At 42.4% G+C, this 22,348-nt stretch overlaps 1 pseudogene; it reads left to right on the top strand.

Moving 5' to 3' along the window:
* Nucleotides 1–18,347: 18,347 nt before the first annotated feature.
* The window catches only part of LOC123486974, a 115,663-nt pseudogene continuing 111,662 nt past the window's right edge, over nt 18,348–22,348 (top strand).

Raw genomic sequence — 22,348 nt, 5'->3', positions numbered from 1 at the left:
TGGGTGGATATGTATGAAGGGACATAACATGACATGTGGATGGATATGGATGAAGGGACATAACATGACATGTGGATGGATGGATGGATATGGATGAAGGAACATAACATGACATGTGGATGGATGGATGGATATGGATGAAGGGACATAACATGACATGTGGATGGATGGGTGGATATGGATGAAGGGACATAACGTGACATGTGGATAGATGGGTGGATATGGATGAAGGGACATAACATGACATGGGATGGATGGATGGATATGGATGAAGGGACATAACATGATATGATGGATGGATGGATGGATGGATATGGATGAAGGACATAACATGACATGGGATGGATGGGTGGATATGTATGAAGGGACATAACATGACATGTGGATGGATTGATATGGATGAAGGACATGACATGTGGATGGATGGATGGATATGGATGAAGGGACATAACATGACATGTGGACGGATGGATATGGATGAAGGGACATAACATGACTATGTATGGATGGGTGGATATGGAGGAAGGGACATAACATGACATGTAGATGGATGTGGATATGGATGAAGGGACATAACAAGACATGTGGATAGATGGATATGGACAAGGGACATAACATGACATGGATGGATGGATATGGATGAAGGGACATAACATGACATGTGGATGGATGGGTGGGTGGATATGGATGAAGGGACATAACATGACATGGGATGGATGGGTGGGGTGGATATGGATGAAGGGACATAACATGACATGTGGATGGATGGGTGGATATGAATGAAGGGACATAACATTACATGTGGATGGATGGGTGGATATGGATGAAGGGACATAACATGATATGTGGATGGATGGATGGATGGGATGAAGGGACATAACATGACATGTGATGGATGGGTGGATATGGATATGGATGAAGGGACATAACATGACATGTGCATGGATGGATGGATATGAATGAATGGACAGAACATGATATATGGATGGATGGGTGGGTGGGTATGAATGAAGGGACATAACGATATATGGATGGATGGATGGATGGATATGACTGAAGGGACATAACAGATATATGGATGGATGGGTGGATATGAATGAAGGGACATAACATGACATGTGGACGGATGGAAATGGATGAAGGGACATAACATGACATATGTATGGATGGGTGGATATGGAGGAAGGACATCATGACATGTAGATGGATGGATGGATATGGATGAAGGACATAACATGACATGTGGATGGATGGATATGGATGAAGGGACATAACATGACATGTGGATGGATGGGTGGGTGGATATGGATGACGGGACATAACATGAGATGTGATGGATGGGTAGGGTGGATATGGATGAAGGGACATAACATGACATGTGATGGATGGATGGATGTGGATGAAGGGACATAACATGACATGTGATGGATGGGTGATATGAATGAAGGGACATAACATGATATGTGGATGGATGGATGGATGGATGGATATGAATGATGGGAAATAACATGACATGTGGATGGATGGATGGATGGATGGATATGGATGAAGGGACATAACATGATATATGGATGGATGGGTGGATATGAATGAAGGGACATAACATGATATATGGATGGATGGGTGGATATGAATGAAGGGACATAACATGACATGTGGATGGATGGATGGATATGGATGAAGGGACATACCATGATATATGGATTGATGGATGGATATGAATGAAGGGACATAACATGATATATGGATTGATGGGTGGATGTGAATGAAAGGACATAACATGATATATGGATTGATGGGTGGATATTTAATGAAGGGACATAACATGATATGTGGATGGATGGGTGGATATGGATATGGATGAAGGGACATAACATGATATGTGGATGGATGGGTGGATATGGATATGGATGAAGGGACATAACATGACATGTGCATGGATGGATGGATATGAATGAAGGGACAGAACATGATATATGGATGGATGGGTGGGTGGGTATGAATGAAGGGACATAACATGATATATGGATGGATATGAATGAAGGGATATAACGTGATATATGGATGGGTGGTGGATATGAATGAAGGGACATAACATGATATATGGATGGATGGATGGATGGATATGACTGAAGGGACATAACATGATATATGGATGGATGGGTGGATATGAATGAAGGGACATAACATGACATGTGGACGAGATGGATATGGATGAAGGGGACATAACATGACATGTGTATGGATGGGTGGATATGGAGGAAGGGACATAACATGACATGTAGATGGATGGATGGATATGGATGAAGGGACATAACATGACATGTGGATGGATGGATATGATGAAGGGACATAACATGACATGTGGATGGATGGGTGGGTGGATATGGATGACGGGACATAACTATGACATGTGGATGGATGGGTGGGTGGATATGGATGAAGGGACATAACATGACATGTGGATGGATGGATGGATGTAGATGAAGAGACATAACATGACATGTGGATGGATGGGTGGATATGAATGAAGGGACATAACATGATATGTGGATGGATGGATGGATGGATGGATATGAATGTGGGAAATAACACTGACATGTGGATGGATGGATGGATGGATATGGATGAAGGGACATAACATGATATATGGATGGATGGGTGGATATGAATGAAGGGACATAACATGATATATGGATGGATGGGTGGATATGAATGAAGGGACATACATGCACATGTGGATGGATGGATGGATATGGATGAAGGGACATACCATGATATATGGATTGATGGATGGATATGAATGAAGGGACATAACATGATATATGGATTGATGGGTGGATGTGAATGAAAGGACATAACATGATATATGGATTGATGGGTGGATATTTAATGAAGGGACATAACATGATATGTGGATGGATGGTTGGATATGGATATGGATGAAGGGACATAACATGACATGTGCATGGATGGATGGATATGAATGAAGGGACATAACATGATATATGGATGGATGGGTGGGTGGGTATGAATGAAGGGACATAACGTGATATATGGATGGATATGAATGAAGGGATATAACGTGATATATGGATGGGTGGGTGGATATGAATGAAGGGACATAACATGATATATGGATGGATGGATGGGTGGATATGGATGAAGGGACATAACATTACATGTGGATGGGTGGGTGGATATGGATGAAGGGACATAACATGATATGTGGATGGATGGATGGATGTGGATGAAGGGACATAACATGACATGTGGATGGATGGGTGGATATGGATGAAGGGACATAACATGACATGTGGATGGATGGATGGATATGGATGAAGGGACATAACATGACATGTGGATGGATGGGTGGATATGTATGAAGGGACATAACATGACATGTGGATGGATATGGATGAAGGGACATAACATGACATGTGGATGGATGGATGGATATGGATGAAGGAACATAACATGACATGTGGATGGATGGATGGATATGGATGAAGGGACATAACATGACATGTGGATGGATGGATGGATATGGATGAAGGGACATAACATGATATGTGGATGGATGGATGGATGGATATGGATGAAGGGACATAACATTACATGTGGATGGATGGGTGGATATGTATGAAGGGACATAACATGACATGTGGATGGATGGATATGGATGAAGGGACATGACATGTGGATGGATGGATGGATATGGATGAAGGGACATAACATGACATGTGGACGGATGGATATGGATGAAGGGACATAACATGACATGTGGATGGATGGATATGGATGAAGGGACATAACATGACATGTGGATGGATGGGTGGGTGGATATGGATGAAGAGACATAACATGACATGTGGATGGATGGGTGGGTGGATATGGATGAAGGGACATAACATGACATGTGGATGGATGGGTGGATATGGATGAAGGGACATAACATTACATGTGGATGGGTGGGTGGATATGGATGAAGGGACATAACATGATATGTGGATGGATGGATGGATGTGGATGAAGGGACATAACATGACATGTGGATGGTTGGGTGGATATGGATGAAGGGACATAACATGACATGTGGATGGATGGATGGATATGGATGAAGGGACATAACATGACATGTGGATGGATGGGTGGATATGTATGAAGGGACATAACATGACATGTGGATGGATATGGATGAAGGGACATAACATGACATGTGGATGGATGGATGGATATGGATGAAGGAACATAACATGACATGTGGATGGATGGATGGATATGGATGAAGGGACATAACATGACATGTGGATGGATGGGTGGATATGGATGAAGGGACATAACGTGACATGTGGATAGATGGGTGGATATGGATGAAGGGACATAACAGACATGTGGATGGATGGATGGATATGGATGAAGGGACATAACATGATATGTGGATGGATGGATGGATGGATATGGATGAAGGGACATAACATGACATGTGGATGGATGGGTGGATATGTATGAAGGGACATAACATGACATGTGGATGGATTGATATGGATGAAGGGACATGACATGTGGATGGATGGATGGATATGGATGAAGGGACATAACATGACATGTGGACGGATGGATATGGATGAAGGGACATAACATGACATGTGTATGGATGGGTGGATATGGAGGAAGGGACATAACATGACATGTAGATGGATGGATGGATATGGATGAAGGGACATAACAAGACATGTGGATAGATGGATATGGGCGAAGGACATAACATGACATGTGGATGGATGGATAGGGATGAAGGGACATAACATGACATGTGGATGGATGGGTAGTGGATATGGATGAAGGGACATAACATGACATGTGGATGGATGGGTGGGTGGATATGGATGAAGGGACATAACATGACATGTGGATGGATGGGTGGATATGGATGAAGGGACATAACATTACATGTGGATGGATGGGTGGATATGGATGAAGGGACATAACATGATATGTGGATGGATGGATGGATGTGGATGAAGGGACATAACATGACATGTGGATGGATGGGTGGATATGGATATGGATGAAGGGACATAACATGACATGTGCATGGATGGATGGATATGAATGAATGGACAGAACATGATATATGGATGGATGGGTGGGTGGGTATGAATGAAGGGACATAACTTGATATATGGATGGATGGATGGATGGATATGACTGAAGGGACATAACATGATATATGGATGGATGGGTGGATATGAATGAAGGGACATAACATGACATGTGGACGGATGGAAATGGATGAAGGGACATAACATGACATATGTATGGATGGGTGGATATGGAGGAAGGGACATAACATGACATGTAGATGGATGGATGGATATGGATGAAGGGACATAACATGACATGTGGATGGATGGATATGGATGAAGGGACATAACATGACATGTGGATGGATGGGTGGGTGGATATGGATGACGGGACATAACATGAGATGTGGATGGATGGGTGGGTGGATATGGATGAAGGGACATAACATGACATGTGGATGGATGGATGGATGTGGATGAAGGGACATAACATGACATGTGGATGGATGGGTGGATATGAATGAAGGGACATAACATGATATGTGGATGGATGGATGGATGGATGGATATGAATGATGGGAAATAACATGACATGTGGATGGATGGATGGATGGATATGGATGAAGGGACATAACATGATATATGGATGGATGGGTGGATATGAATGAAGGGACATAACATGATATATGGATGGATGGGTGGATATGAATGAAGGGACATAACATGACATGTGGATGGATGGATGGATATGGATGAAGGGACATACCATGATATATGGATTGATGGATGGATATGAATGAAGGGACATAACATGATATATGGATTGATGGGTGGATATTTAATGAAGGGACATAACATGATATGTGGATGGATGGGTGGATATGGATATGGATGAAGGGACATAACATGATATGTGGATGGATGGGTGGATATGGATATGGATGAAGGGACATAACATGACATGTGCATGGATGGATGGATATGAATGAAGGGACAGAACATGATATATGGATGGATGGGTGGGTGGGTATGAATGAAGGGACATAACATGATATATGGATGGATATGAATGAAGGGATATAACGTGATATATGGATGGGTGGGTGGATATGAATGAAGGGACATAACATGATATATGGATGGATGGATGGATGGATATGACTGAAGGGACATAACATGATATATGGATGGATGGGTGGATATGAATGAAGGGACATAACATGACATGTGGACGGATGGATATGGATGAAGGGACATAACATGACATGTGTATGGATGGGTGGATATGGAGGAAGGGACATAACATGACATGTAGATGGATGGATGGATATGGATGAAGGGACATAACATGACATGTGGATGGATGGATATGGATGAAGGGACATAACATGACATGTGGATGGATGGGTGGGTGGATATGGATGACGGGACATAACATGACATGTGGATGGATGGGTGGGTGGATATGGATGAAGGGACATAACATGACATGTGGATGGATGGATGGATGTGGATGAAGGGACATAACATGACATGTGGATGGATGGGTGGATATGAATGAAGGGACATAACATGATATGTGGATGGATGGATGGATGGATGGATATGAATGATGGGAAATAACATGACATGTGGATGGATGGATGGATGGATATGGATGAAGGGACATAACATGATATATGGATGGATGGGTGGATATGAATGAAGGGACATAACATGATATATGGATGGATGGGTGGATATGAATGAAGGGACATAACATGACATGTGGATGGATGGATGGATATGGATGAAGGGACATACCATGATATATGGATTGATGGATGGATATGAATGAAGGGACATAACATGATATATGGATTGATGGGTGGATATTTAATGAAGGGACATAACATGATATGTGGATGGATGGTTGGATATGGATATGGATGAAGGGACATAACATGACATGTGCATGGATGGATGGATATGAATGAAGGGACATAACATGATATATGGATGGATGGGTGGGTGGGTATTAATGAAGGGACATAACGTGATATATGGATGGATATGAATGAAGGGATATAACGTGATATATGGATGGGTGGGTGGATATGAATGAAGGGACATAACATGATATATGGATGGATGGATGGATGGATATGACTGAAGGGACATAACATAATATATGGATGGATGGGTGGATATGAATGAAGGGACATAACATGCTGGTCTTTATCTATGGGTTGAGGAGGGAACAGGGACGTCATAGGTACTGTAAAAACGTCTAGCTGGAGCTGGTCTGAGCGGTCGGCTGTAAATGCCGCTAGTACTTAAAGCTGACGGTTAAAAGGATACTTGGCGATTTTGGCTATGAGGCCCTTTATCTACTTCCCCAGAGTCAGATGAACTGGTGGACACCATGTTTATGTCTCTGTGTCCAGTATGAAGGACGTTAGAGGTTGTTGCTGTCACGGATTCAGCCGAGGCTGCCCCTCCTCCTTGCTCGGGCAGGCTTCGGCGTTCGTCGTCACCGGAGTACTAGCTGCCACCGATCTATGTTTCTGTGTTTTACTTGTTTTGTCTTTATTGTACACACCTGGTTCCCAATATGTTCATGATTTATTCCCTATTTAACCCTCTGGCTCCCGTTGTGTGCGTGTTTGTTCTATGTTTGGTGTCGTCGACTGGTGAGCGGGATTTGTCCTCCCTGCGTGGAGATTATGTTCATTTATTTTCATGAGTAAAGTACGTTGTCTACAAGCTCTGTGTTCTGCGCCTGACTCCGTCCTACCGCTAAACACTGACGCCTGACAGTTGCGCATGGAGAATGGGACATAACACGTGGGGCTTTTGTTAGTGGCTGAGGAGGTACGTCATAGGTGGATATGAAGGAAGGAAGTCAAGGAACTTAACGTGGGGCTTTTATCAATGGGCTGGTTGACTCAGACGGGGCGATAATGAATAGAAATTAAATGGATGGGCCGTGCAACCTATAATAAGCATTAATATGAGGTTAGATTCATCCAGCATGAGTCACATAGACCACAGAAACCATAGCTCTGACAGAACCTCAGGAATGAAACGAAAAAAGAGAAATAAAAGAACGAATAATGCAAGATGCATCAGTGAGATATCTATGTGTGTTTTCATCAGAGAGAGAGAGAGAGAGAGAGAGAGAGAGAGAGAGAGATGCATCAGTGAGATATCTACAGTATGTGTGTTTTCATCAGAGAGAGAGAGAGAGACTGTAATAGTGAAGGTGTAAACTTGGTAGTAGAAAGCCTAAACAGTATATTTGACCTCTCAGCTTCCATATCAAATCTAAACATTTCAAGCAGAAAACCTAAGAAAATTAACAACAATGACAAATGGTTTGATGAAGAATGCAAAAACCTAAGAAAGAAATTGAGAAACCTATCCAACCAAAAACATAGAGACCCAAAAAACCTGAGCCCACGCTTTCACTATGGTGAATCACTAAAACAATACAGAAATACACTATGGAAAAAGAAGGAACAGCACGCCAGAAATCAGCTCAATGTAATTGAAGAATCCATTGAATCTTAGCACTTCTGGGAAAATTGGAAAACACTAAACAAATAACAACACGAAGAGTTATCTATCCAAAATGGAGATGTATGGATAAACCACTTCTCCAATATTTTTGGCTCTATAACAAAGAACAAAGAACAAACAGCAAAAACATATACATGATCAATTACGAATCTTAGAATCAGCCATTAAAGACTACCAGAACCCACTGGATTCTCCAATTACATTGAATGAACTACAGGACAAAATACAAACCCTCCAACCCCAAAAGGTGTTGTTGTATCCTCAATTAAATGATAAAATATACAGACCACAAATTCCAATTGGCTGTACTTAAACTCTTTAACATCATCCTCAGCTCTGGCACCTTCCCCAATATTTGGAACCAAGGACTGATCACCCCAATCCACACAAGTGTAGACAAATTGACCCCAATAAATACCGTGTGATATGTGTCAACAATAACCTTGGGAAAATCCTCTGCATTATCTTTAACAGATGACTCATACATTTCCTCTTTAACATCATCCTCAGCTCTGGCACCTTCCCCAATATTTGGAACCAAGGACTGATCACCCCAATCCACAAAAGTGTAGACAAATTGACCCCAATAAATACTGTGTGATATGCATCAACAACAACCTTGGGAAAATCCTCTGCATTATCTTTAGCAGATGACTCATACATTTCCTCAGTGAAAACAATGTACTGAGGAAATGTCAAATTGTTTTTTACCAAAATACCGTACGACAGACCAAGTATTCACCCTGCACACCCTAATTGACAAAAAAACGAACCAAAACAAAGGCAAAGTCTTCTCATGCTTTGTTGATTTCAAAAAAGCTTTAGACTCAATTTGCCATGAGGGTCTGCTATTCAAATTGATGGAAAGCGGTGTTGAGGGAAAAACATAAAACATTATAAAATCCATGTACACAAACAACAAGTGTGTAGTTAAAATGGGCAAAAAACACACATTTCTTTCCACAGGGCCGTGGGGTGAGACAGGGATGCAGCTTAAGCCCCACCCTCTTCAACATATATATCAACAAATTGGTGAGGGTACTAGAACAGTCTGCAGCACTCGGCCTCACCCTTCTAGAATCTGAAGTAAAATGTCTACTGTTTGCTGATGATCTGGTGCTTCTGTCCCCAACCAAGGAGGGCCAACAGCAGCACCTAGATTGTCATGACTTCCTCCGAGGCTGCCTCCTCTCCTTGTTCGGGCAGGCTTCGGCGTTCGTCGTCTAGGCCTTCTAGCCACTGCCGCTCCTCATCTCATCTTTCCATTTGTTTTGTCTTGTTTATTACACACACCTGGTTCATATCCCCTCATCAGTACCTGTATAAGTATTCCCTCTGCCCCCCATGTCTTTGTGTGTGATTGTTTATTGTGAGGTTAGTGAAGCTTGGTGGAGCTCCTTGTATTTTGTATCGCCAGGGTTATTTCCCAGTGTGCCTTGTTGGTTTCAGTGCACCTGTTTTGTGCACTGGACTGTTGTCACGCTTTATTACGTAACTCTGTATTCCGGAATAAATCCTGTATTCTGTGATTTACCCTCCTGCGCCTGACTCCTTCAAATCACCCATCACAAGATCTTCTGCACAGATTCTGTCAGACCTGGGCCTTGACAGTAAAGCTCTGTAAGACACAAATAATGGTGTTCCAAAAAAGGTCAATTTGCCAGGAACACAAATGTAAATTCCATCTAGACACCGTTGCCTTGGAGAATAAAAAAAACTATACCTACCTCAGCCTAAACATCAGCACCACAGGTAACTTCCACAAAGCTGTGAATGATTTGAGAGACACAGCAAGAAGGGCCTTCTACGCCATCAAAAATAACATAAAATTCGACATCCCAATTAGGATCTGGCTAAAAATACTTGAATCAGTTATAGAACCCATTGCCCTTTATGGTTGTGAGGTCTGGGTTCCGCTCACCAACCAAGAATTCACAAAATGGGACAAACACCAAATTGAGACTCTGCATGCAGAATTCTGAAAAAACATAAAACAGCAAATAATACATGCAGAGCAGGATTAGGCTGATATCCGCTAATTATCAAAATCCAGAAAAGAGCCGTTAATATCTACAACCACCTAAAAGGAAGTGATTCCCAAACCTTCCATAACAAAGCCATCACCTACAGAGAGATTAACCTAGAGAAGAGTCCCCTAAGCAAGCTGGTCCTGGGGCTCTGTTCACAAACACAAACAGACCCCACAGAGCCCCAGGGCAACAACACAATTAGACCCAACCAAATCATGAGAAAACAAAAAGATAATTACTTGACACATTGAAAAGAATTTACCAAAAACAGAGCAAACTGGAATGCTATTTGGCCCTAAACAGAGAGTACACAGTGGCAGAATACCTGACCACTGTGACTGACCCAAAATTAAGAAAGCTTTGACTATGTACAGACTCAGTGAGCATGGCCTTGCTATTGAGAAAGGCCGCCGTAGGCAGACCTGGCTCTCAAGAGAAGACAGGTTATGTGCACACTGCCAACAAAATGAGGTGGAAACTGAGCTGCACTTCCTAACCTCCTGCCAAATGTATGACCATATTAGAGACACGTATTTCCCTCAGATTACAGAGATCCACAAAGAATTAAAAAACAAACCCAATTTTGATGAACTCCCATATCTATTGGGTGAAATACCTCAGTGTGCCATCACAGCCGCAATATGTGTGACCTGTTGCCACAAGAAAAGGGCAACCAGTGAAGAACAAACACCATTGTAAATACAACCCATATTTATGTTTATTTATTTTCCCATTTGAACTTTAACTATTTGCACATTGTTACAACACTGTATATAGACATAATATGACAGGAGAAATGTCTTTATTCTTTTGGAACTTTTGTGAGTGTAATGTTTACTGTTCATATTTATTGTTTATTTCACCTTTGTGTATTATCTATTTCACTTGCCTTGGCAATGTTAGCATATGTTTCCCATGCCAATAAAGCCCGTTGAATTTAATAGAGAAAGAGAGAGAGAGAGAGAGAAAGAAAAGAGAGAGAGAGAGAGAGAGAGAGAGAGAGAGAGAGAGAGAGAGAGAGAGAGAGAGAGAGAGAGAGAGAGAGAGAGATTATCCACAGTTAAAGCTGGAGCCAAGACCACCCCGTGGTGCAGACAGAGAACCACAGGTTACAGCAGATTACTGACAGACAGGAGAGAACCACAGGCTCCAGCAGATTTCTGACAGACAGGAGAGAACCACATGCTACATCAGATTACTGACAGACAGGAGAAAACCACAGGCTACAGCAGATTACTGACAGACAGGAGAGAACCACAGGTTACATCAGATTACTGACAGACAGGAGAGAACCACAGGCTCCAGCAGATGACTGACAGTCCGGACCAGGGACCAGGTCAGAACCAGACCTACTGTAGGGCAAGCCTGCAAATTCCACCTCCATTCTCCCCTCCCAGGGTGCAGCCTACCCCCTCTAGCCCCCCTACAGGCCTGCTCTGACTCCCTCCAGGCAGACACAAGCTCCCATGACCCCCCTGGATAACAAATATATCCATCCCTCACAGGCACATGTAGGCCCTCGCACACACAAACACGCACACACTGACACGCACACAAGCATCTCCCTCCCTCTCCCTCTCCCTCTCCCTCTCCCTCTCCCTCTCCCTCTCCCTCTCCCTCTCCCCTCTCCTCTCCCTCTCCCTCCCTCTCTCTCTCTCTCTCTCTCTCTCTCTCTCTCTCTCTCTCTCTCTCTCTCTCTCCCTCCCTCCCTCCCTGTCTCCATACCCCCCCCACCTCTCTCTCTCGTTCTCTCTCTCTCTCTCTCTCTCCCTCCCTGTCTCTATACCCCCACTCTCTCTCTGTCTCTCTCTCTCCCTCCCTGTCTCCATACCCCCCTCTCTCTCTCTCTGTCTCTCTCTCTCTCCTGGCTAATCAGATATGTGGTCATGGGGATTAACACTAGCTCTGGAGCACACTACAGCAGACTATAGCAGACTCTACAGCAGACTACAGCACACTACTGAAGACTACAGCAGACTACAGAAGACTACAGCACACTACAGCACACTACTGAAGACTACAGCAGACTACAGCATACTACAGCAGACTATTCAGACTACAGCACACTATAGCAGACTACAGCAGACTACAGCACACTACAGCACACTACAGCAGAATACAGCAGACAGACTGCCCTGTAGCTAACAAGAGGCTTTAACTGCGAGGCAGAGGAGACCAGAAGGAGGCCAGTTGTTCATCAACAGGCAGGGAGTCAGGCCAGTTGTTATCAACAGGCAGGGAGTCAGGCCAGTTGTTATCAACAGGCAGGGAGTCAGGCCAGTTGTTAATTAATCAACAGGCAGGGAGTCAGGCCAGTTGTTATCAACAGGCAGGGAGTCAGACCAGTTGTTATCAACAGGCAGGGAGTCAGGCCAGTTGTTATCAACAGGCAGGGAGTCAGGCCAGTTGTTAATTAATCAACAGGCAGGGAGTCAGGCCAGTTGTTATCAACAGGCAGGGAGTCAGACCAGTTGTTATCAACAGGCAGGGAGTCAGGCCAGTTGTTATCAACAGGCAGGGAGTCAGGCCAGTTGTTATCAACAGGCAGGGAGTCAGGCCAGTTGAGCAGCACCAACATGTTCTCTTGAGCCCTCTCATGGATCATGGTGGCTGGTAAAGTCATGGCTTGTGTCACAAATCATGCCCTGTTCCCTATTTAGTGCACTACTTTTGCCCAGGGTAGTGCCCTATTAGGAACAGCCAGCTCTGTTCCTTTACCTTTCCTCATGATGGGAGTCAGGCCAGTAGAAACAGGTTGGGCACTCTGCCTAAACTTCCTAACCGGGAAAACATCATGGCCAAGCGCCAACTAGCTGGAACCTTCTATTAGAGGGATCTATCAGTGCTGAATAGCTGGAACCAGGACCTTCTATTAGAGGGATCTATCAGTGCTGAATAGCTGGAACCAGGGCCTTCTGTTAGAGGGATCTATCCGTGCTGAATAGCTGGAACCAGGGCCTTCTGTTAGAGGGATATATCGGTGCTGAATAGCTGGAACCAGGACCTTCTATTAGAGGGATCTATCAGTGCTGAATAGCTGGAACCAGGGTCTTCTATTAGAGGGATCTATCAGTGCTGAATAGCTGGAACCAGGACCTTCTATTAGAGGGATCTATCGGTGCTGAATAGTGTTCACTTCCTACTCTCCAAGGCACCGTCAGTGTGAGTTCAGTCCCATGGACACTACTCACTCTCTGTGAGTTCAGCACCATGGACAGTACTCACTCTCTGTGAGTTCAGTACCATGGACACTACTCACTCTCTGTGAGTTCAGTACCATGGACACTACTCACTCTCTGTGAGTTCAGTACCATGGACACTACTCACTCTCTGTGAGTTCAGTACCATGGACACGACTCACTCTCTGTGAGTTCAGTCCCATGGACACTACTCACTCTCTGTGAGTTCAGCACCATGGACACTACTCACTCTCTGTGAGTTCAGTACCATGGACACTACTCACTCTCTGTGAGTTCAGTACTATGGACAGTACCCAGTATCTGTGAGTTCAACACCATGGACAGTACCCAGTCTCTGTGAGTTCAACACCATGGACAGTAGCCAGTCTCTATGAGTTCAGTCCCATGGACAGTACCCAGTCTCTGTGAGTTCAACACCATAGACAGTACCCAGTCTCTGTGAGTTCAACACCATGGACAGTACCCAGTCTCTGTGAGTTCAACACCATGGACAGTACCCAGTCACTGCCGCTGCTTTATCGTAACGCCTTCCTCTTCCCCATTACTCCTATCACAGAGCTTTAGTGATTAATATATTACCTTTTATATCATATTAACCTGGATGGACTCCCTCCCGGCTGACTTTATGGTAATAATAAAAGTTAACATATTTTCAGGCGCAGGAGTCAAGATTCAAGGCCTTAATGTCGTGAATATCGTCATTCCCCTCTACTCAACATCTCTTCTGGATATATGACATTATTTATTTCCTTTATGCAACACAAAAACTCACAATGCAAATATGTACAAAACGTATTTCAGCAGATTTCGTGCATTTTTGTGTGGCTTAATTCATGTACAAAAATACACACATTTTTGTGCAACGTAATTCGTAGGAAAGTACACACATTTTTGTGCGACATCATTCATAAGTTATTGGAGCAATGCATTTTGGGCAATGGTGTTCTACACTTCCTTTTTTTGTGTCCCACATTTATTTATATAAAAATACAAAGGTGTTAACAATCCAATATTGTTAATCAACCAGTTTGTCACTGAAATACTTATAATATAATAGTAGCCTTACATAATTTTTTTTTTAAAAAGATGAATGCCAATGCTGTTTTCTATGCTTGTTTTCGCTTAATACTTTGGGATACTGGTGCTATGTCGGATTTTATGAGGGTTGCCAGATTGGAGTTAAAAGCTGTATTTGTCTGTTTTTTTTTGTGTGGCATCGATTAAGTTATTTGATTGGGGAATGGGGATACATTTTCATGATGGGAAATTAATTCATCAATAAATGACAGAAGACCTGCAAAAACAATCTGTTTGGTTTAAGTTCACCTGGTGCAAGGGCATGGTATTTGCAACTATAACGAGTCTGGTCTATGATCAATTAAGCCATATCAGTGCAGTTAAACAGGTTAATGTAAAATGATGAATTATGTTGGCTTACACTTATAAGGCCGTTTCATGATGATTATTACGGTCATGTAAATAATGTTTTTTTTTTTTTCTTCATTTAGCAGACGTTCTTATCCAGAGTGACTTATAGGAGCAATTAGGGTTAAGTGCCTTGCTCAAGGGCACATCGGCAGATTTCACCTAGTCTGCTCTGGGATTTGAACCAGCAACTTTTCGGTTACTGGCCCAACCTCTTAACCTCTAGGCTCCTACCCAGCCCATGTTACATACAGTACTTGGGCTATTGTAACAAGGCATATGCCAGCATTGTAGGCCTGCTGCCTCTGCCCAGAGGACTACCAGGCTGTCATGGCAACGGCTGTTATAGCTCACTCTGCAACGTACGAGCCCTGGTCAGAGTCCCTGTTGCATCTTTCACTTTCTTCCGCTACATTGGTGGCAGCATTGGGATCACGTCCAGCTCACGTCTAGTTGTGTGATCTAGTGGTGGCAAGCGTTCTGTTTTTCAACATTGTGTTGGGTGTAATTACATTGATATATCTAGTGAACAATGGATAAGCAACAATGGGCGTCACGGATAGAAGTAGTCACTACAGGTGTGATTAAGCCTTACATCAAAGTTGCCTGAAGCTGAATGGAAAGTGCTGTGCCCAGTTATTCAGAAGAAAACCCTCTGTGACTGACTAATTTAAACAAGTAAACTTACCAGTGTGGACCCAAAACAAACACATTCTACACATTTACAAACTACCTGTTTAAAGTGTTATTACAACCATGGTATTATTTTGTTACTGAAGCTTATATATCAAATAACCTGACAATGATCCACATCATATGGGTAGACAAATAATGTAAGTGTGTTATGCAGCAAAACACAACAATCCTTTTTTTTTAAATGCAAACCAGTAATATGAATCACTGTTGATCCATCCTGTTCTGATCCATCCTGTTCTTTCCCAATCCTGAAGGACAAAGCTAGGCCCCTCTTGGTTCTCATTGGCGAAGACTGAACTCAAGTTAGGGGTTGTATGTCAGACTCTCCTGTACCACTTTGCCCAACATGTTATACCCCAGAGGTTGTAAATAAACCCTTTTTAAGGTGATACAACTTGTATCATTATTATAGGGCTGTGAAACCAATAGCCGAATGGCTTCAGACTCAGCATTTCTCACTGGAAATTGCTGCTGACGTTGAACATAGCTTAGGGTATTTAATTCATTTCAGACTCTCCTATTGCACTATTCCTAACATCTGAGCATTTCTCACCATTTATTTACGGAGGGCAATTTTCGTTTTATAACAGGTAGTGTCCATTTATTTACAGTAGCGTGTTGATTAATTATTGCTTTCCTCAGTGCAATTGTGCGCCGCCTCATGGGTCTCTCAGTCACGGCTGGCTGTAACACAGCCCGGGATTGAACTCGGATCTGTAGTGACGCCTCAAGCACTGCGATGCAGTGCCTTAAACCGCTGCGCCACTCGGGAGGCCAAACTACAAATATTTAACCAGTTAAAGATAATGAATACATGACAACTAGATACAAATATTTTATTAAAAATCATTAATACAAAAGTCAAGAGTTGGCTATAACATGAGTACAAACAAAGTGAGTGTGTGTATATGTGTGTAAGTGTTTGTGTGGGTGTGTGTGTGTGTTATGGTGTGTATTATAATTTCCCATCATAAAATGTATCCCCATTCCCCAATAAAATACCTTAATCGATACAATAAAATAAAATAATAAAAAGACATCTGTATTTTTTCTCAAATTTTCTTCATAATGCATTTAATTCAAGGCTTCACTTTTTCGTGTACATTACACCACGGAATATGAAATGCGTTATGAAGAAAATCGTGTAGGCCTACTGTTGCCTACATGGAAAAAGGGCCTTTCGGACTAAAAGTGCACCAGTATCCCAAAGTATTAAGTGAAAACAAGCATACAAAACAGTATTGGCATTATTATTCTTTTTTTAAGACAACATAAGGCTACTATTATATTATAATTATTTCGGTGACAACCTGGTTGATTAACAAAATTGGGTTGTTAACATGTTATTGTTTTATACAAATAAATGTGGGAAACAAAAAAAAAGGCAGTGTAGAACACCATTGCCCATCACGCATTGTCTAATAACTTCCAAAGGTTGTTCCGAAGTTTGCCCCCCCAAAATATATTTTCCTATGAATGAAGTTGCACAAAAATGTGTGTATTTTCCTACGAATTAAGTCGCACGACAATTTGTGTCTTTTCACAGAAATTAAGTCACACAAAAATGCAAAACAATGCACAAAATCTGCTGAAATACTTTCTTTTTAAAAAACATATTTCCACAAATTGAGTGTGAGATTGTGTTGCAAAAAGTATAGCCGAGCATGTACTCACCAATAATTCAGATTCACTTAGTGTGATTCACTTATAGCTTTTCAGGCTACCAAAACGTTAAATTAACACTTTATATGCATCAGACTGACAGACTTTTCTCCCAGAATGTAATAGAAATAGGCTTCCCCTCACAACAAATGGTGCGATAGTTTGGTGTGCTGTTTGAGTTAGTTTATTTAGGTCACACACACATTCACTCCCTGTTTAAAGTGACTACTAAACCTGCAGAGGGCAGAAGAGCCCTGCCTCATGCAGTTCAGCATTAGTTACAAAAGCATCTCGTCTTTGCGTTGCAAATGTGATTCCCATCAGCGCCAATAAATGCTAGTTCTGCTGTTGCCTAGCAGGCGGGTTTGTTTCTTCAGCTTTTTAGGATGAGATGCAGTCAAGTCTTTATATCCAGCTGCCCCAAACAACAAGCTGTCATCTTCACACATCTATTTCTCTTATTGGTTTATAAACGTGTGCTTGTATTGGGTTTTCTACTTAGGTAACGATTTATTCAGCAGCTTGCAAATGCATGAAATATTTTTTAGAGTCTAGAGTCCAGTTCAATGGCCCGATTGATACGGCAGCATTCTAAAGCACAGCTATCAATCGCGGAGGGTTGAGCAGAGCAGAGCCAGAGCAGAGCAGAGCAGGGAGGCAGCGAGGTGGAGGGAGATATAGCGACAGACAAGAACACACCAGAGATTATACTTGATGCCCCTCTCGGCGAGATGGTTGAGTCCTCGTCAAGGTTGCTGCCGCTGCTGCGCTATCCTCAAATTCACTGTTCACTTTTAGCTGCGTTCTCAGCGTCAGACATAGATCGACGGATTTCTGTCTCTGGCTGAAAAGGAATACTTACCAACCTAAATACATGTTTAGTTGTAAATATGAAGGCTGTGTATAGAGACGGATACTACGCGGGGTCTATCGAACTATCTGACATGATCAATAGAAGATGCGTTAAATGCGGCGGGAAAGACTTTGTTACATCTAGAACCATGAGGATTAGAACTGGAATTATATTTTGGAATCTCATATTTTCAATGATGTTCTCGTGTGTGAAAGGTACGTCATTGCTGTATTTCTTATTGTTCTGCTTTATTTTTGGTCCGGGAGAAAATCGATGTAGCTTTATGGACGTGCGCGGAAAATGCAAGGTGTTTAGGATGGATTGCCAGGGAGGCATTTTTATTTGCCTGCGCTCAATGCAGGCTTTGAGTGGAGTCTCAATAGATATTCTTGCAGTAAACTCATCCGAATAGCCTACGTGAGCTGCTTTGGTTAGTAACTCGTGGATTGTGACTGACTGAGTAACGACCATGCACTGCAACTTTGTATTATAATATATCACGAGATTTTATTAACTTACAATAACCTACTTTTACATGATGGGTCATTTTGTGCTCTTTTTTTACGGTGTTTTAGTCTTGTGAATCTTGTGAATTTCATTCTGAAACGCTGGTTGAGTACCTTTACGGGGCCATATAGTAGGCTAATTTACAACAATGTGGAACCGATGTATCGAATGTTTGTCGCGGACTTGCCAGAGCGTCCAGGTAGAGGACTTTAGGTCGGCTGTTTAGTGTTCTAATAGTTACGCTGCTGTGGGGCTACCACTTAGTGAATACACAATATTATCAAATTAGAGAACGAATTGATGTATCATTATTATGAAAAACAACAACTTTGAGACTATCTAGTACCTAATAGGGGAATTGTCTTGTGATGTAGGGCCCGTGTAGCTCAGTTGGTAGAGCATGGCGCTTGCAACGCCAGGGTTGTGGGTTCGTTTCCCACGGGGGACCAGTATGAAAAAAAAACTGTAAGTCGCTCTGGATAAGAGCGTCTGCTAAATGACAAAAATGTAATACAAAAAAGCAATGTCACAGCCTACGGTGTATTGCGGTGGTAGGCTACAGATTAACATGTTGTATTTGGAGCCAGGAAAAGCAGCCTATTTAAACGAGACTCTCTCGACATCTGCTATTTGACTGAGAACCCCATTTCATGTCACATCGGTAAATGTGATTTTACCCACTTTTGGAAAAACCACCTTGGTTTTCCACCTCAACTAATTGTTGCGCATAGGCATATAGTACGACCGCAAATGTTGGATGATATATTCTATTTTCTATAATATGCTTATTATAACGGAATGAATTAAGATCAAGGGCAAGCTAATTGCCCCTCCATGTGTATCCATGATACTTCATCATGCTGCATATGCGTTATGTCTACAACATCATTATCTATAATGTGTCCAGTTACATCACTCTTTCACTCCTTACTAACTTCTAGAGCTGATGACATATTCTACTCGCCAACCCCGCAGCTACTCCATATACTCTGAGATGCGTTGTAATCCTGATATAGTATAATGCAGATACCAGTGTACATGTGTATTCCCCCTGCAGTCATTCTGCTGTCTGTCTAATGGGGGTGGATGAATGTGTTGCCTGCATCTATCAGGGTTTCATCACCACCCACATTGGAAAGACAAGAGAGAGAAGGTGAAGTGAGAGGAGACTTGAAACAGCCCTTCGGCTCCTGGATTGACACTTGATGCAGATTTGGTGATGCATGACTGCATTACCTAGAGGGGTCTGTCTGACTGCTTCAGACTGGAGAGCACCTAGGTTTAGGAAGATAGCCCAGCTAGCACGAAGCCCAGGGCAGGCCAGGCCACCCATATCCATCTCTGCTGGGATGCCTTCTCTCTCTCTCTCTCTCTCTCTCTCTCTCTCTCTCTCTCTCTCTCTCTCTCTCTCTCTCTCTCTCTCTCTCTCTCTCTCTCTCTCTCTCTCTCTCTCTCTCTCTCTCTCTCTCTCTCTCTCTCTCTCTGTGGTCTCTCTCAGTTCCTCCCTGAGCTCCAGCAAATAATTACCAGTAATCTGAGAGTGGGTTAATCTACGCAGTGATAGAGAGGGAGGGAGAGAGACGGAGGGAGATAGAGAGAGAGTGGGGGGGAAATAGAGAAATTGTCACGAAGACTTGTAGCTAGCTAGCTGTAGTGTGATTATGTAAACCAGGCCTGTCTGTAATTATACATTATCTGCAGGGTGAGAAGGCATTATCCTGCCCCACAGCTTCTCCATCTTTCTATTGGCTGTAGAACCATCTCTACTCCCTTCACACCATGTTGTAGAGCCATTTCTACTCCCTTCACACCATGTTGTAGAGCCATCTCTACTCCCTTCACACCATGTTGTAGAGCCATCTCTACTCCCTTCACACCATGTTGTAGAACCATCTCTACTCCCTTCACACCATGTTGTAGAGCCATCTCTACTCCCTTCACACCATGTTGTAGAGCCATCTCTACTCCCTTCACACCATGTTGTAGAGCCATCTCTACTCCCTTCACACCATGTTGTAGAACCATCTCTACTCCCTTCACACCATGTTGTAGAACCATCTCTACTCCCTTCACACCATGTTGTAGAACCATCTCTACTCCCTTCACACCATGTTGTAGAACCATCTCTACTCCCTTCACACCATGTTGTAGAATCATCTCTACTCCCTTCACACTGGCTCCATGGTGGATCTAAACGCTGTTGCACACAGTCAGGACAGGAGGTTATTATCTCTCTCTTTCTCTCAATTCAAATCAATTCATTTAAATTTAAGTGGGCTTTATTGGCATGGGGAACATATGTTTACATTACCAAAGCAAGTGAAATAAACAATAATCCAAAATGAAATAAACAATCAGAAATTCTAAACAGTGTTGCATGCAGTCAGGACTGGAGGTGAGGTGTTGGATGGATAGTGGAATACAGAACAATAGCTCAGCTGCTATTATTCTCTGTGATGGATCTCAGCTCTTTGGGATCAGCCAGAAACTAAGTTTAGATAATGGGATCCAGCCTGAAACTCAGTTTAGATAATGTAATTGGGGAGATAAACAGAAAAGGGCCATTTGTAAACAGCCACTGGATACGGATTTGTAATGTTGGAAACAAAGTGTTAAGGAGGAAACTAACGTTAGCAAATTAAAATTAAATCAAACTGTAGTTAAAGGGTATTTAAATAGAACAATTGTAATTGAGATGCAATAAACAAACCTGTAGATTAAAGTTTGAGAATAATCATTCACACCTACACAGATTAATAATCATTCACACCTACACAGATTAATAATCATTCATACCCACAACGATTTTCTGAACAACAGTTTGACTTGTTGATAGTTAATAAAACATAACACATCTCACTCATCTCAGCTAGCAAAAACAGGCACATTACATAAGATAATATTGCTAATATTTTCTGTTATGAAAAAGTAAATGCACAAATAGCTCTTTCCTAAATCCTATACTCATTAAGTGGGTTGTTGGTCCACAAAACCCCACACCGCTTTTAGCTAGCTGGCTGCTACTGCTGTGTCCTCAGTAGATGGATCATTGATTGTTTAATGAAACATCTCATTGTGAAGAATCATAGGTGTTATATTTGGACTATTGTCAACTTGTCCTGAGGTGTTATATTTTGACTATTGTCAACGTGTCCTGAGGTGTTATATTTGGACTATTGTCAACGTGTCCTAAGGTGTTATATTTGGACAATTGTCAACATGTCCTGAGGTGTTATATTTTGACTATTGTCAACATGTCCTGAGGTGTTATATTTGGACTATTGTCAACGTGTCCTAAGGTGCTATATTTGGACAATTGTCAACATG

Source organism: Coregonus clupeaformis, unplaced genomic scaffold, assembly GCF_020615455.1.
Source record: "Coregonus clupeaformis isolate EN_2021a unplaced genomic scaffold, ASM2061545v1 scaf1394, whole genome shotgun sequence".
Taxonomy (NCBI): Eukaryota; Metazoa; Chordata; class Actinopteri; order Salmoniformes; family Salmonidae; genus Coregonus; species Coregonus clupeaformis.
The sequence above is the reverse complement of the archived record's forward strand: the minus strand, read 5'-3'. Positions and strand labels throughout refer to the sequence as shown.